This window comes from Pristis pectinata, chromosome 6 (genome assembly GCF_009764475.1).
Source record: "Pristis pectinata isolate sPriPec2 chromosome 6, sPriPec2.1.pri, whole genome shotgun sequence".
Lineage (NCBI taxonomy): Eukaryota > Metazoa > Chordata > Chondrichthyes > Rhinopristiformes > Pristidae > Pristis > Pristis pectinata.
In genome coordinates, this window is record NC_067410.1 from 40,226,734 (window position 1) to 40,244,175 (window position 17,442).

The following is a 17,442-nucleotide window of genomic DNA, read 5'->3' on the forward strand; positions in this document are numbered from 1 at the left end:
AGCATTAAAACACGGATTCTGACCCTCATTTCTCCTTCCAGGCGGTGACTGACATTTGGCCAAAAGACGGCATAAGAATTTCTGCACTGCAGTGCAAGAAACTGAGGCTGGTATGTATAAACTGGGGCGGCTTATCAAACCAGTTACCTCTCTCCCCACCCCCCTGTATCCCTGGGACGCTTGCAGTTTTTACTTGGGAGTTTTAAAGCGCAGAGGGTGAGACTTCAGGCAGAACTCAGTATTGTAAGACGTGAGCTGTAACGTTCCGTTCCGCCACCACGTTCCCTAGAAGTCAGTCCCCAACACTTCTTGTGGAAAAATAACGCTGGGGGGAGGGCAACCCTAACTACAACGGCTTCCCCAAGCCCCAACTCCCCCTCCTTCTCACGACAACTCCTTCCCACTCAGACACCTCTTTTGTATCCTCGACCAGCTTTGCAGATGGGCTTCTGCTTCCCCGTGTTCTTTGATAGGCAGTGGGCAACCACCAATCAAGCGCTAGGAGTCAGCAGGCTGCTGTATTATATAGTCCCAGGTGCTCGGTGACACAGGCAGTGGAGGGAGAGCCTGCTTTGGCTCGTTTGTATCCTCTCAGCTGCGCGATAACTTGCGTGCTATTGCAGCCGGGGAATAATTTCTGCAGGCAACGATCATGCTGGAAATGAATTTGAATCTTGCAGTTTAACGTTTCTTTCGCGCAGAAGCTGATGGAGAAAATTTTGCTGAAATCTTGAGAATCGGGAGAAACTGCTGGCTGTTTGCAATTAACTAAATGAATCCTTCACAGTGACTGCACATAAGCCCCTACCGAGTGTCCCAATTCCCCGTGCAAGCAGTTTTTCACTCCGTGTAGGACCTGCAGTTGGATGCAACACTTCAGCTTACTTGGGTAAGGCACCGCTTTCTCTCTTACGAGTGCTTTGTGTTAAGCGTAATTCCTCGAGCAATTATTAATTTGACCACAGTTTTTATAGCTGGGTTGATCCTCTACTAAACAGAGGCGTGCTCGCCCCCACCCGCCTCCCCTAATCTTTGATTTCCATTTAAATGAGGCTACATTGTGGAAGGGGCTTTCTTGCATTTATTCATAAGGAGGAATCTAAAGAGACAATGGGCCTTTTAAAAGGGGAGTGAAAAGCCCAGCGTGGGCCCTGTGTTTCCAGGATCGGAGAGTCCACTGTCACCTTTAAGTCTGGCGGGGAGACTGGGCAGAGACCTTCAGCTTCGTTGCTCTGTGTCCCACCCTTGAAAGGCGGCAGCGGCAACCTCTTGGCACCTCAGCTCAGCACCAGACAAGTGGGGGTTGGTTTCTCGGACAAAGGGCTGCTAACAAGTTGCGCGTGTGAATCTGGCCATTAACTAGCTGTCAGTGTGTGACAGGGGCTCCAGACCTGGTATCAAACCTGTCAAAGGACTATTCACGTGGAGGGACACAGTCCTCCACTCCCCTCCCTTGACTTGGAAGGCATTCTTGGGGTGGGTGGGTGGTGTGGGGGGGGGGGAATGGCATCCAAACATTGCTGTTATTTAAAAGGAGTCTGAGTGGCCAAATGGGGATAGTCTAAAGGTATGCAAAAAAGCCTTGCAGCTGCTGTGGTGCTCTGTATATAGACTATACTAACGTGGCTCTGCCTTCACTTTGTGCTCCCTTGTTCCTCTTGGCAGCTGTTCTTCTTGGGAAAGAATGTTTTTTTTTGGGGGGGGGCGGAGAGAATAAGGCGCTACCCTGTGAAGCACTTTGCATCTTTGGGATCTGTCCTTATTCATCCACCTTCCCCACTCTCCCAAGTTTTACTGCCCACCCCCCTTCTCTTTGGTTTGTGTTATTAAAACACTAATGCATTTTCCTTACCAGTTTTTTTCCCCTCTAGGTTCTTTCCCCTTTAAGTGGAAATGTAAAACGGCAATGGTGGAAAAAAACTGCCTGATTTTTTTCAAGTTTAAAAGTAGTATTCAGCAATGAAATGTCTGCAACTTTTTTCAGGGTGTTGGGTTTTTGAAAAGAGAGTACAGTACATGAAACAGCATTAACAGTTTGTTCTTGATTTCTGGGGAAACTGGTGTTTGTTTTACAAAAGCACAGTGCACTTTATTCTTGTACTAATTTTGGGACTTCCCAATTTTAAACAAAAAATGTTTGTCTTCACAGATTGAAGGAGCTTGTGGAGTTATTTCCTGGGTGTGTTTAGATTTGATTCTGCAAATTCTGGAGTCTCTTGCTTGGACGTGCTGTTATAAGTGCCTTGATAGCAATGACCTGGGTCATCTTATCAGCAGTGGCTACAATTATTCATAATAGCTTCCTAAAGAATTTAATAAATCTAACAGTGGCCAATGGTTTTCTTTTTAGCCAACATGGGCCTCTAATTATAACATATTAAAAATTCATCCCAGTGTTTGTATGCTTGAGTTTAACACCCAATGCTGATGGTGGCTAATTAGTGCAATCTATTGTGTATTTTAACATCTGAATATGTAAATTTATGAAAAACTATGCAGAATATCAGTCTTCAGTTCTGTACAATTTTGCAGTGGAAGCAGGTACTTACATGATCATAGTCAGAAATTTTCACTACTTTGAAATATCAGTTCCATGCATTGCTGTAATTGTAAAGGCTTCTTTTCAGAAATATTTCCTATTCCAGTTTTAAGATGTGCATTCACTTACATTTGCACTTAACATCACTTAATGATCTTTGAGTATCAAATCCTAATTGATTATAGATTTTTAATACTTTGTCAGTGCCTGACTACATTTTGTAGTTAAAGGGTTAATTATAGCAAGTGGCTTCAAATAATAACTTTAGTGACAATACTGTGCTTCCCAGTATCAATGCATTTAAGAACATGTATTTCAGATACCACCTTCCCCCTGTTAATTAACACTGCAGTATGTAACGGCAAGACCATTGCCTTGTCTAGGGAGCAGGTGCTGCAGCCAACTCTTCATTCACATAAGAAATAAGTTTTCAAATACTTGGGCCTGATAGCATCATAAAATCTAATCCCACGTCCAGTATGTTCTTCAGCTTTGGATCAGAGGCTAGCACTCCTACTGGGTTGTGGGCTCAAGTCCCACTTCACAGGCTTGAGTACAAATCTGGAATCTGCACTGCCTGAGTTGCTGTTGTTTGGATGAGACGGAGACCACATCTGCTGTCTTCGATATATCTAAAAGATCCCAAAGCACTATTTTGAGAAACAGATGAGTTATCCCTGGTGCCCTTGCCAATGTTTGCCTCTCAGTCTCACTAACAGAATATCTGACTTTTATTTATTCCTTCAGGGAACACATACATCACTGGCAAGGCCAGCATTTATTGTTCTTGCCTAGATGTTTCTTCAAATAAAGCTTATTTCACCATTTCAGAGGGCAGTTAAACATCAACTGTCTTGGTGGGTCTAGAATCATAGGCCAGACTAGGTAAGGATGGAAAATTTCCTTTCCTGAAGGAATATTACTGAACCAAAGAGTTTTACAACAAACTGGTAATTCTATGGATTACTGATACAAACACTTTATTCTGGATTTATTTTGCTTGAATTTCATAATTTTTTTTCTCTGCTTTGTAGTGGACTTGAACTGGTATCTACTTGACTATTATCCCGTCACATGGTAAATTGCCATTTGTAGGTGCTTCCTATGTGCAAATTGGCTGTTACAATAGTGATTGTGTTGCAAAAGTATTTCAGTGGCCACATGTCCTTTTTGTGATGTTCTGAGATCACTAAAAGAGCTGTAAAATGCAATATGCACCCTCCCTAAACAATAATGGTACAACTGGTGACATTGTGCCTCTTTGTTTAGTACATTGCTTTTAATACAGCATGTTCATTAATGTTGTACCTCAGACTCCTTTCTAGGTTTGGCCAGTTGAGCATGAATATTAAAGTTCAGATGCATTACTGCTGTTACTACAAAAGTTTTCTTCTCTTGTCAAAGGTGGAAACTAGCTCAGTGATATTGAAGTTCTTTTGTGGGCCTGTCAGTTTTGGGCTGCTAGGTTAGTATGTTGAGGCACTGCACTAAGGAAGCCAATTCGTTGATCTTGACTTGCCATTTCTATAACACTGTTATGGTGCTGAATAAATATTAATGAAGCTATCTGAATTGCTTCTGGCTGGCTTTCCGCATTAGTGCGGAGAAGTTTCAGCAGGGGGTAGTGAGTGCAAGTGACCTCTATTTTGTGAACAAGGCATATGCAGCTATTTCTACCTAGAATGAAGGCATACAATTAACACTATCATCAGGCTCTCTGAGGGTGTTGACTTCTTGTGTCGTGAAGTACTCTACAGTACGATAGCTGCCTGCTTTTACACAATAAAACACTGTGGTGCCAGATTAATCTCTCTTGATTCTCTTCTCTTCAGCAATTCACCACAAACAAGCAAACTTTTTTGCAACAATGCATGAAATGTTTTGCTTTTGGAAATTGCAGAGTAAGCTCATTTTCCTTCCATGTGTATTAAATAGAATTTAACCTCATTCTAAGGTCATGTGCTAGAACAGAAGCTTGAGTGGATTAAATAATCACAAGGTAGGGCTTAAAGGAAGCCATTAAGGTTCAACATGGGTTGTCTAAGCTAAATGTTTCATAGTTCTCAACCTCCATGTCACTTGAACAATAGGCAATCACTTGTTACCTCTAAACAGTCTATTTCTAAATGAAGAAATTTGAAACATTAGCACTAAATTTATCTTTCACATTTTAAACATTAGTCAAACTCTTACAGTTTTGTAATGAACTACTCTAAATCTGAAGCTTGTAGAAATTGAGTTTGTGATGTGGCCATTTAAGTCATGGAATCTACCATTTAAATGTCATTATTCTAATAAATATTTGACAGTAACAGATGCAAAGGAAGTACTTAAATGAGATTTTTGCTGGTGGGGGGGGAACTCCCTTTTTGGTGCAGTGGGAAGCAGATTGACCTGTCAATGGAAGTTGCCATGGAAACATGTCAAACTCCTCATTCTTCTCCTTTCCACCCACACCTCTTTCCCCTCCCTTCCCCTCTCTCCCCCCCCCCCCAATTCTGCCTGAGTCCTAATCCCAGTGACTCAATGAAGGAACGATGCCACTTTGTTTGCAAAGTGAGAATGACACAGAACAATATTAGTGAATATCTAGGTGCATGTCACTATTCAATTTGCTGCTTCTGGTTGGGGTGATTCAACTAAATTGAGGTTAAATTCTACTCTTTAATAAAAGCAAACTGATAAAAAGCAACAACTGCTTTTTTAAAATAGAGCAAAAGATCATAAGCTGAATGACAGCAGAGGAAAAGAACACTTGAGGGGGAAATTGGCCTGTTTCTCCAACTTCCCATCCTCCCTCTGCTTCGTTATGGTACTCTTTAACAACTTGAGTTCTGTTGTTATTAACAGATTTTAGATTTGGGATGTGCACAGGCTACAGTGTCAATTATTTGAGTTGTTTTTAGTACTGTTTGATCTAATACTTAGTAACATGAATTTGTTAAACAATTTCCTGTTCTGTTGATTAATTAATTAGTCTCTAAAGCATAGAATGGTTAGCATTCTCTTCACTATTTTTCCCTCTTGTCTTTTGAATGGCCTCTAGTTTCTTATTTTTAAAATCAACTTTTTTTAATTTGAAATGCTGTTTGAATTCATTTCATTAATTGACTGATTTTTTTAATTGGCTGAAGAGGAGTGTTGGCACCTAGCATGACCTTGGGCTTCGCAATCTGGTTGTCCTGCCAGGCATGTGCATAGTTGGATGTCTCTTTGCCTATCCTTGAGGTGGACGGTGGTGGCATTTGTAGAGCTCCATAACGATGGAATGAAATGAAGACACAATACTTGATTGATTAACCCAGACCAATGTTAAACTGAGTTCAGCTCAGCGATGGTCAGTAGAGGGTGGGGTTATAAATACCCCAAAGGAGAATGGGTCTCCTCTCCTTATAACTTGCCCATTTAATTGGTTAGTACAGACTGTTGGGAATAAAAATTCCCTTGTTTTGCAACTAATACTTGTGCATCTTCTTCAGCTCAAATTTTAGTCATACCTTGGCAACTAATTATCATTCAAATGTGGGAATATGTAATCAATCAGAAGGCCATATGGCTGTGACTGGACTGACTTTGAATAATTTAGCAAATGTATCAATTAATGGAATTTGGAAGTGCTTCAGGAAAATCATATAGCCAAAGTTTTAACTTTGCAACTTTTGATTTCTTGCTGAGCCTCCACTTACTGAGGGCAACAGATATTTCTGATCAGAACCGGTCCATCTTTAAAGTGACTTGGTCATGCTGCTTTGTTGGTACAGACTAATGAACAACTATTGCCACTTTCTTCCCTCTGCTTTTTTTTTCCCTCTTGTTTCTGCTGCACTGTGGCTTGGCAACAGAAGCTACCAGGAATTCCCTCTGGGTATCCCCACTTCCTCCAGTTTAGGCTGAGGAAAGTCCCAGCAAGAATAACACACTGGAGACTAAGGAATTTAGCAGTCAAAGGAGAGACTACACCTATGCAGCAATGTACATGGTATGTATGTGCTTGCAATTTGTATTTGTAACAAATCTTTACTTTGTGTAGGGGCATTAACTCTGGTAATGTGATAGTTGAGCCCATAGTTTTAGAATTAATTTAACATGGCTGGTACTCTGACAAAAAAGACAGGTTGTTGGATTGTTTCAGCATCAAGAACCTGTTTCCATTGCTGTATGTCTCTCTGATTCAGTACAAAATGTGTCCAGTGCTCCCCACCACCTTTCCCAGCCAACTGGCCACTGGGTGGAGCAAGAAAATACTTGTACGATTGATGTCCTTTGGAAATATCTGTTGGTATACTGCATAAAATTGTATGAGTGAGCTGCCTGTCACCTTGTCCCTTTTTGTGTAGTAAGATCCCAGAGACCCAGTGATGAATTGCCAGACTCAACCTGGTGGTTGAGGTACAGCTGGAAACTGCCCTCTTGCACTATCTTAGTACTGAGATGGATCTTTTAATAGCTGCCTGAACAATTGGGGCTCTAGATGAATAGAGCCCACACCTCCTGCCCTGACTCTTTTTAAAAACTAACTACATTTCCCATTTGTGCTGAGCTATAACATCAGCTTGGTTAATGTTCCAGTTCTGCAGCTTAGTCTGAATCTACCACACTCTGACTCTAATTACATTGCCCTCTTGTGCCAGGTTGTGCTCAGGTGTCTTTGGTAACAAATTCCACGTAAACAGAAACTGGATTATCTATTCTGGTTGTCACTGCTGATTATCAGCCATCCCCCAGAGTTTGCATCACAAGAATCATGCTGACATAATACCCAAAGGTAACCACTGCAGCTGCATAAACAGTGCTCTAGATATGTGTCAGAGGTCCACTGAGATTTGACTAAGTAAATTTGATATTTGGGCACCAGTGTAGGCCTGGTTACACTTGTGCCCTAGATAAAGGGTCCTGTATCCTGCTATTTTTGGGAAGGGTTAAAATTACAAGTATTCCCTTTTTTAACTAATGCACATAATCACTTCCCCCACATGTTAGTTCTGTGGAAGTTGGAGGCTTTTGTTTACATTTGCTTTCCACTTAGTTTGAACCCCTGATTTCTTCCTCTTTTTCTTTCTCCCCCCCCCCCCACCCCCACCCCCACCCATGTGTAACTAGCATCATTTGATGCACCGAGCACACTTTTAAATGTTTTTAAACAGTGGAAACCAGACTTCAAATTTATGAGGCCACACTTTGGAATCTCTTCTTGCTGCATGGGTATTTATTCCAATCCCCTTCTAATTGGGGATTAATTTCTGTAAGGAATAAAAATTCTTTCCCACAATGCTTGGCCTTGAACCAAGAGTAGCCAAGCTGATTTCTCTTGTCTACCCTTGTGTGCCACCCATTTGGTCAGCCATTTTCCTGCATTGCTTAATCGTGTGGCAATGCTGACTGTAGCTATTCATTCTGCTCCTGGACCAATTACTGGTGTTTTCTTTCCTTAAAAAAAATGTGATGGGAGATTTTCATAAATCAGATCTACAGAGATTTGGTCACACAGTGGGGACTGCATCAGGGCTGTAATTTTTCCTTGTCTCTTGAGTTGTATGGATTTTCAAATCAACTGCATTAGAGACTAAAAATTTCACAATGTCTGAATCAAATGTAGTAGATTTGTCCATGGCATTGTGTTAATTGGAGTTCTAATTCAAAATGAAATGCTTCACTGAGTTGATGACCTTTTGCAGGGGTCTTATTTATTGCCCAAATGTCATAGTCAAAGAGCAACCAAAAAAGTCCTCTTATTTTGATCTGTGTGGTGTGGAGCAGCAGTCATGCAAGATAAAATAACATGCAGTTGATAAAACTGCACTTTCCTTGTCTAAATTATTGTCATTCGTGATGGGGATGTTACAGGGTGCTTAAATTCAATCAGAAGTCTGAGCAATCACACCTCTCCTGCAAACTTAATCTAAACCTTTAAAATGGAACTTGGCTCTTATTTTTCTGGATCCTGTCCTTGCAAATTCTGAACTTGTGCACCAATTAAGGTGTGAATTTCTGATCAACGGTTCCTACTTGTTACAAGGATTGTCTGATTAGTTTAACACTGGGTGTTCTCTTTTAAGAGGTTAACTTGCCCCTGAAGGATAACTTGCAGAAAACTACTTTTTCTGCTGGTGATACTTTGGATCCATTGCCTGAAAATATGACCTATCATTTGCTGCTTCTTTTTTGTTTCTTGAGCTCACCAGTAACCCTCATTGTACAACAACAGTTTATAGATCATTCCTTTTTTTGCTGTTTATTGTAATGATCCAAAACAGATCTACTTCCCCTTAGCAAACCAACTTCCTTTGCTTAACATAATAAAAAGAAAAAAGTGAATAATTAAAACAAAATCCATTAGTTTCTGCCTCATTTGCTACTCCTGTGAATACTAACACCTATTTTGTGCCCAGTTAATACTATTTGCTTGACAGAATTCATATTTGCCTAAAGTACAAGATAAATATCATAATGTTGGATTGAATGACCACATTGACCTTGATGCACTTAATTTGTGCATGATGGACAGAGCTACTAAAATAATAACTGCAGTGGTTTTGCAATTGGATAGAGTAGTGGTCACCTCCTGTACCCTAAATAGGAAGAATGTTTTTTTTTTGTGTGGGGGGGGGGGGGTGGTGGGTAGAGGTTTCAAAAATGTTGGATGATTTGTTATCAGTGATTAAATAACATGAGAAAGTGCTATTTTGATTTCCCCCCCCCCCCCCCCCCCCCCAAAAGCAATTCAATTAGCTGATGGAGAATGGTTGGGAGCTGTGAAATCCATTTGGTGGTAGTTTAAATGTTTTAGTACTTGACTGTATTTGAACTTGCCTAAAGAAAGTGTTCATTTTGAATGTCTGTCACATTTTGGATATTCCTCTGTTAACTTTAGGAGAATCCAAGGTTGAGGTGACTATTTGCAAGCACCTCCACCGGCTTCAATAAATGCCCAAAGACTTGGACAGACATACAAGAGACTGGCTGCAGAACAATCAAACATTACAGCATTGAGTGATGACACAGGAGATGGTATATACTAATTCACACAAGCATATAGTAAAATTTCTTCAAAGAAGATGAATACTTTGTATTTAACATTCTTAGCAGAAACCAAAAATGTCTAGAATTGTTCTATAGCAGATGATTATTGTTGAATGTTTTGTGTATTTTCTTTCTGCCTCCCTCACTTATTCATTGTACTTCCAAGTCCTTAAGCTGCATTTTTGGAATGGTGTGGTGCAATATTTGTGGCTGTCGCCTTCAATTACTTGCCCCAGCATACAGCAGGAAAAGAGTAGGAATGAAGCATCTTTTAATCCATTCAACTTGCTGCAGTGAAGCAGGTACAAATTGAAGGGAGAAAAGGCACTTGTGTTTTAACAGTACATTTGAGTCTTGTTAATGATGTTAGGAAAAGCTTATCTACTGTAGGTCAGCATGGAAAACCTAACAAAATGTGCTGTATATGAGTACAGGATAGAAAATTACAGTTCTACCTCCAGCCTGTACTTGCACCATTCCTATTCTTGGAGCACTAAAGATTTTTCTTTGAAGTAGGCCATAATCAATTGCAAAATGACTGTTCACTCTGCAAATATGGTAGTTCATGTAAAAGATCACTCCTGCACATTTTATGTTAAAAAGCAGACTTTGTATCAAATATGATGTCTTTCATATTTGCTCATTTATGTTGCTTCCCCCCCCCCCCCCCCCCCCATATTAAACTATTTATTTTGGGGGCATGGGGGAAAGGAGTAATTTTCATTCGAAAGCAAGATATTTACATGGTTTTTGGCTTGTAGGGAGAATGTATTGAATGCCATGGAATATTCTGAAAGCGATTAAATTATCCTGTACATTGGCATATTTTTCTCAACACCTCCCAGTTTGCCCACTTTTATTCTGAATGTGTTTTAAGTCAATCCATTGAGTAACTAGATAAAGTGGATTATGCAAACTGAACCATCAGAACAACATGGAGCACAATTTTTTTGATGTGGGTGGATGCAGAATCAATTTAAAACTAATTTTTTCATTATTCATAAATGGGGCAAAGACATAAGTCTAACATTCATTGGTCCTCCATTGTCCCCTGCACTGAGTGTTTGCTGGGCTATTTCAGAGGGCAGTAAATCAACTACACTGGGGGGCTCCGGAATCACCTAGGCCAGGTGCAGGGATGGCAGCTTCTTTGAACCAGATGGGGATTCTGCAGTCATCATTACTGATGCTATCTCTTTAAATTTCATATTCACTTACTTGAATTTGAACTCTGCACAGGCTGGGGTCAGGTTCCAACTTGTCTCTTCATCATCAGTACCCTGTCTTTCTGACTTTTCTTCTTTAAGTCCAGACTAGAAGAACTTGTACTCTTTTTGTTTTCACATCATATTCCATCCACTGTGTCCTTGCCCACATACTCGACCTGTTGATGTACCCTGAGGACTTAACTGTGGTCCTCTCATCCAAACCATTGATAGATATCAGCCCAGCACTGATTTCTGCAGTAGCCACAGCCTCCTAATGACAAATAACCTGTTAACAAATTTCAACCAAGCCAACACATTACCCCAATTCCTTGTATCCTAATCTTTGTATTGGTATCTTGTAAAAGGCCTTAATCTAAATGCATTACATTTGTTTCCACAATTTCTAACTGCTGGTTACTACCTCAATAAAACTTGAACAATCTGTCCGATATGATTTTACTTTCTAAATCCAATGATGACTCTGCTAATCCTATTATCACTTCCTAATGCCCTGTTACCACTTACTTGGCATTGGATTCTAGTATTTAACCTGCCATTGGGGTTAGGATAAGTGGTCTGTAATTCCTATTTTCTCTTTCTCCTTGAATAATGAAGTTACATTTGCTGCCTCCTAAACTGAGAATTATTCTATAATCCATAGATTTTGGAAAATGACAGCCATTGCATTCATTATCCACTATACCACCTTTAAGATCTTTGGAATGTGGCCCTAATAGGTCCTGGGGGTTTGAGTTTTCAATCCCATGAATTTCTTTTTCTTTTTGATTTTAAATTTGGGCTGCCCCCCTAATCCACAGGGAAGGTTGACTCCTCACCCATTGTCCCACCTGTTAAACCCAAAAATGGGCATTTGGGGGCAGGTTAGACTTCATAAGTTTAGGTGATTTAACAATCAACTTTGTTTAAATTCAGACTGAAATTTACAGTGAGCAAACAGTAAATCTGTAGAATGGCTTTCACTTGAGGGGCATTCAAAACTGATGGGATTAATTAAAATGAGTAATTTAAAACTTGATGTGCAAATGGAATGCTTAAATTTCCACTAGTATAGGCTTTCTTGACTCAGCAGATGTGCATATCAAAATAGATAAATCTTAATGGGGCAGATCTTGAACTACCCCAAATAGTGTTGTTCACTGCAGTGTGGTCCTGGCACAGGCTTCTACTGGAAGATCTGGCCACCTGCACATCAATGTGAGGATGAGTTTCTTCCTAGCACAGGCATCCATTTGGCACAATAGTTTGGAAAACTGATGTGTGTGTGCATGAATGCCCCTGGGCTCTCCAGCTGTCAGTGCTTTCAATGAAACTGAAAGCTTGTGAGTGTCAAAGCATCACAAAATACACAAATAACTTTAAAACTTTTCATTGAAAATGGAAAACAAGCCAATACATTTAAACTACCTCATTTAAATCAAAGATCTATTTGCCATTTTCTGCTAACAACTGTTTCTTCCTAATGATCTGATTTGTGATGTGTTTAATCTGGTGAAAAACTGCAAGGCCAAATTCTCAGTCTGTGATTGGGAAGTTTGTGCTGCCTCCTTGAACTCTATGGGCAATCTAACACTGCAGTGCGGAAGTGGCTACAGACAGCACCTCCTGCCATGCTGGTGCTTAAACCTGTGCCTGTTCCTCTATAAACCTGCACATACCAAGGGTAACATGATTGCTATTACATGAGTAAGGGGAAGTCTTGGCAACTGGGAATGCAAATTTAGTTAATTAAATTTTAGTATCTGTGATAACTACTGTGCAACCTCTGGTTCATTAAATGCCTTTTTTGTTTGAAGAAATTCGGTTTAATGGGCTGTACTCCAAAAATACTAGACTAATGATTTGATGCCCCTCCACACAACACCCCACCCCAGCCACCACCGCTCTGTTAGAGAGACTTGCTTAGGAATTCCAACAACTATGAATGAGAATAGAAACCCTTGGTACTGGATTTGGACTAGGATGAAGGCCAACATGGCTCTGTTACCTCTGTGGAATTTTCATGAGCGTCTGGTGAGCTGTCCCACAGATGAGTTGACCAAGAGTCTGGTGCTTGGTCATAGACTCGTACTTTTCAATCCATCCCTGTCTGTCCTACTAGGTGTTCTAGAGTGATTGACCAAGTCTTGAATATTGACCCTAGACTCTGTCAAGCATGAGAAAAGAAAAAGGCTACTACCTCCTGCATCCCTTGGCTAATAAATTTGTACTTCCTTGGGTAAAGTTGCACTGCGTATCAAAGGCACACAATGTAGACTGGGTGCAGAACTTCAATGTCTATTGAGGTGCTGTCGTAAATTTTTTAATGGTTGCATATGGCACAGACTGAGACCATTCAGCCCACTGGATCAATGTTAGCATTCCCATCCCTCTCTTTCTGCTGTAGCCCTGGTAATTTAGACTAGCCAATTGACCTACCAGCATGTCTTTGGGATGTGGGAGGAAATTGGAACACTTGACAAAAACTCAAACAGTCACAGGGAAAACATGTAAATTCCACATAGACAATACCCATGCCAGTTTCCTTTTAAGACTGTGTATGTTTTATATCATGGATGTGGTAATAAAACAGCCATTGTTTGTCTAATTGCACGCATCAAAAACCTACTGGTCACAGTTTACACTGATGTTGAGGGCTGACAAACCAGTCTCACCTGCTGTAATTTTGAATACTTTCTTGTCTGCGAGCACCACACAATACAGTTTTGCTGTTGATCTTTAATTCCATGCGTGGAGCCTCTTTGCATTGCTGAGTCTATTGTACAAAGCAATCGATCAGTTCTGTACATGTCTGTGCCAATGCTGCAAAATGTAAATTTTCTGATCTTGCGTGACAGCTGAAACACTGATCATTAAAGCATGCATAGAGGAATTTCATTAGGCAAGGGTATCAAACTGTCAGAACTGTTTGAGTTACCAAGATCACTGTCATTTTTATTTTGGTGAATGGAGCAGATGAGGCTAAAAGATCACTATCATTGTGAAAAGAATTAAAGGTGGAATTGTGGGGCAGAACCTTTTTGTTCAAAACTGTCAATGGACAACAGTTGGCAACATTAAGATAAGGAGCGCTCAGTTGATTTTTATGTTGTGGTGGCAGCTATCCTCACATTAAGCTACCACTAAGGGGAACTGTGCAAGTCCCATGGAAGGTTCAACCATTGCATAAGAGTTTGCAGTTCAGCAAATCAGTACATCACAACTTGTCGGGACATGCGGCAATGCAGAGGTCAACCACACTTATCTCTAGTTTATATTTGTTGCTTACTGCACTCGCTCATGAAAAGAAGTGAACATTTGCAACTTGTGAATCAGCAGTCTGGTTCAATCAGCCATTTCTGTCAATGCAAGTTAACAAATTTTCAACAAATAGTTACTATTGTCCTATTCTAACTTGGTGAGGGAAATACCAGGATACTACTACATAGTATTGCACTTTTTGACAGTGCAAATGTTTTTCATTTTAAATGACATTCAAATCCTGGAGTCTTGGACACATAATGAAATCAAAGTTGCAAGAAAGCAAGATGTTTCATCTCTGTGCATAACAAGAATTTTTTGGTCCCAAAAAATGGAAGCATCATAGAAAATGTACCCTTAATAATGCTGCAAGTAACCTAAGGTTTGCACAAAGTTTGTGATAAACTAACAATTGCAGCTATCTCCAATCTTGCACAGAGTTGGATGTAGTCACCAACATGACACTTTGTAGACGTTGTTCTTGAGGTCATCAAGGAAACTTTATAAATAATTGTTAAAGAAAAACGTATGGTTCCCAGGAACAGTTGTTTAGTTGAACACAATGTGATTGCTTAGCATGCTAAACTATGTCAAATCAACTGGAACTGATGCAGTTACCCAAGGGGCCTAGGGTTAACATTCGTGTTGATTTTATAGATCTATATTCTCGTGATCATTTGGTTGTCATTGTTGACAACTAGCAAATTCCCGTTTGGGGGAAAAATTGTCAGTTCCATTTCTGTTAACGCTACCTTTCTAAAGCTTGATCACATCTTTGCATCATCTAGTATGCTGCATATAAAGAGAGCTGATAATGGACAGATGGAAAGCAAAGCAGCAAGAACTCTAAGGATTTTTATGGAGCTACAAAGTGACACCACTTTTCAGTGTCAGGAATACTGCCGTATGTTTTTTCTTCCACGTGTGTGCATATCTTCCAGAGAGAATGTGATCCAAATGATCAGTATTTAAGGGTGTGCCCATGAATGCTAATTCAAATAAACATAAATTTGGATCACCACCATTGCAGCCAGTGGGTACAGATCTTACGAAACGTGATAACTCATGGGCAAGTAAGTGACTCTAACACACAGACACCTGGCGTTGCCGCTAGAGTTTCCATGACCATAGCACCGCATGTGATGGCATGTGAACATGAAATGCATTCTTCTTCAAAGCATTCAAAACACCTTTCACTGGCAGGGAGTCTGAAATGGATAATTGCAAGGCTGAAAAAGAAACTGAGCACCTTCCATTGATGCTACAGCCAATGACCTTACAGCTGCTCATTGATAGATGCTACCCCTTCTGTGAGTGGAAACCTTCTGCTCTGAGAAACTTAGCAACGATGTGGTGAAAACTGAGATTTGGATGGTTCATTTGATTAACATGAAGGGATGTAATTTTGTTCTCTTCCCCTTTAAGGGTATTCTTGCACTACAGCTCTGAGCTACCCAGTGTCTTAAATGTGGTAATAAAGAAACTAGCCTTTGTATATCTTGAAGTGGTGAGTTTATCTAATTTATTCCCAGGTAGCAAAGGTTTACCCAGTGGTGCTAAACACCCCCATGAAAGTTCCCATTAAATGGCAGGTTGAACTTCAAAAGAAAAATCATGACTTGAGTTGTACACAAAATTTTGGGAAAGTAGTACTTTATCGCAGTGATCTGCTGATTTACTCCATTGTTAAGTGTTTTCTTACAGGTGAGGTAAATTCAAGAGTTGCTTAGCAGATACCACTGCTAGTAGTCTTGGCTGGTCCTGACGCAGAAGAAAAAAAGCTTGAAGAGCTGAGTGTAAATGAAGAATAGATTTCACCTAATTCACCTTCTGACATCCTAATTGCTGCTCATTTATGGGTAGATTTCAAACGGGGGACCTACTCAGACATGCAAATCAGTTGTTATTCTGATCCAAATTCTTGGATCTGATAAGAGGCATATTCATATGCTCTGATGTAACTTCAACCATTTGGAGTCCAGGTTAGGTACTTGTAACTGTTTGATCATTCTTTATCGCTGCATTTGGGAATTGGGTGGGGTGGAAATGTACTGGTTTTAATTCCAGTTTTCAAACTATACATTAATTTAGACATTTGAAAAAACACATACTAAGAATTTAAGTGGCCATGTGTCTGAGGTGCTACCAGTATTGTCCAGTGCTGTAATGCTCAATGGGGATATAATTAAGTGAATAATGATGAGAGTGAATAATGGTGATCTACTTGAGAAAGAAGATGATCTAACATAAGGTTAGATGAAAATACAATGTTGTGGAGCTTGGTTCCGGAATGATGATCAATAATTCTGAAACTGCTTCTTACAGTTTAGCAGCAGTTCAGGTGTGATATCTATGTATTATTTTCTTAATTTGAATTCTTGTTTGTAGCTCAGCCTTTGTCAACCTTTCCTAGATCAGTTTTCTTTAAATATGCAATCCATCGCACACTATTAAACTGAAATGGTAGGATACAATCTCCTCTTTGTTAGTGTGTGAATCAACATCAAATTTGCGGTAATTGGAAACGAAACTGATTTTATCATCTGAATTCAATGCCTTTTTTTAAAAAATAAAAGCTGTGTTGCTTTTCTCTCTTAGGGCATTGAGATGGTCCTGGTTGTGATTGCATTTAAGGTTTCATCTCCAAAGCTGTCTGAACTGATGAAACCTCCCCTCAGTGCTGCATTGAAGACTCCATTGAGCTTGTGTGCGAATTCCCTGGTGGAATATTAAACTGAGGTATGATCTGCTGGCTTGGGTGGTGGTTAGGCGGTCTGAACTAACTCTCCCAATTCCTTGGGCCCATGTTCAACCTTAAACCTATAAGGAGGGTTGCATGTGAGAACTTGCTGAATTGAAAACTGGAAAAAGTGCTTGAAATGCAGCTTCTGGTACTTTGCAAAAAATTGTACAGTGGACTTTACCATTCAGTGGTTTGATCTCTATGAATGGAAAGAACTAATGTTTATTTTGCAGCTTTCACAACTTCTGACTACCCTATAGCACTTTACAACAAATTAAGTAATTTTGAAGTGCAGTTAGTAATTTTGGAAACTCTACAGAAAATTTGCACACATACAGCAATACAGTAACAACCAGATAATCTGCTTTTTGGGCCAGTATTTTGGTTAAAGCACTAGAGAGCATTCCTGTCCATGCTCATCAAAATAAGTGCCTAGGAAACTTGTCTGTCCTGAGAGATTGGACTTGGTTTAACATCTCATCAGAAAGGCAAAACCTTCTAACAGTGTGGTGGTCTGTCCAATATTGCACTGAAGTAGTGTGGATTCCATGACGCTGTCTCAATGGTGATTGTACTTCTACCCTCAGTAGACAAAGTTTCACATCATGAAATAAAAAACAGAAAATGCTGGGAAAACTCAGCAGGTCAGTCAGCATCTTTGAAAAGGGAAACAG

At 40.0% G+C, this 17,442-nt stretch overlaps 1 protein-coding gene across 7 annotated transcripts in view; it reads left to right on the forward strand.

Annotated features, from left to right (window-relative positions):
* Nucleotides 1-344: 344 nt before the first annotated feature.
* lrrn1 (leucine rich repeat neuronal 1) overlaps nucleotides 345-17,442 on the forward strand; it is a 32,465-nt gene continuing 15,367 nt past the window's right edge. The window contains exons 1-4 of one of the 7 annotated variants that reach the window (XM_052018307.1): nucleotides 345-889; nucleotides 6,382-6,518; nucleotides 9,411-9,547; nucleotides 16,624-16,764. The gene's annotated coding sequence lies outside the window, so the exon portion shown is untranslated. Of the gene's footprint in view, nucleotides 890-6,381; nucleotides 6,519-7,244; nucleotides 7,305-9,410; nucleotides 9,548-16,623; nucleotides 16,765-17,442 lie in introns of those variants that run through there. The other 6 variants (XM_052018304.1, XM_052018308.1, XM_052018305.1 and 3 more) reach the window with 6 other exon arrangements.